Below are 639 nucleotides of genomic sequence, written 5' to 3'. Positions count from 1 at the left end.
GTTTTTAAGTAAGCGTAAGCATTCCTCTAGGTCGATTTTATTTTCTGCTTTATTCATTCACTATTCATTTCTGCTGTATTCAATTTACTAGCACCCAACCGTGCCTTTTGGAGCTACACGGGCGCTTAAGATACACAAGCAACCATTTAGATCAATGTCTAAAAGACAAAAGCCCTCCCAAATCCCTGAAGATGGGAGACATATTCTCCCTTTTAATTTTTAACTAACAACTCATTAATTTTTTAACATAACAATTGTATTTTTATAAATGTATTCTCTCCTCCACATGCCCTTTCCCCTAGAGTTGTTCATTTCAGAAAAAATCTAGTATTACATGCAAATACATTATCTGCTTCCTCTAGCAACATGTGAGAAAAAATACAAACCGCAGGAAGACACCTTTTCTTAGGAAAAACTGTGTGCTCTAAGCAACCAGGACACATAATCCAATTAAACGATCTTGGAGAATGGAGAATCAGCACTGAAGGGAGGGGGGGAAAAAAAAAAAAAAGGCAGATTTAAGTTTAAGCAGCAGGAGATGAAGTGGATCTGGGGGCTAACGCTAATCAGAGCCTGGAGAGCATCAGCGGGGCGAGCGCTGCGCGGGCTGCCAGCCCGCCCGGGGACCGGGGGGCGACG

Source organism: Fulmarus glacialis, unplaced genomic scaffold (assembly GCF_000690835.1).
Source record: "Fulmarus glacialis isolate BGI_N327 unplaced genomic scaffold, ASM69083v1 scaffold23084, whole genome shotgun sequence".
Lineage (NCBI taxonomy): Eukaryota > Metazoa > Chordata > Aves > Procellariiformes > Procellariidae > Fulmarus > Fulmarus glacialis.
This window is presented reverse-complemented; position numbering follows the sequence as displayed.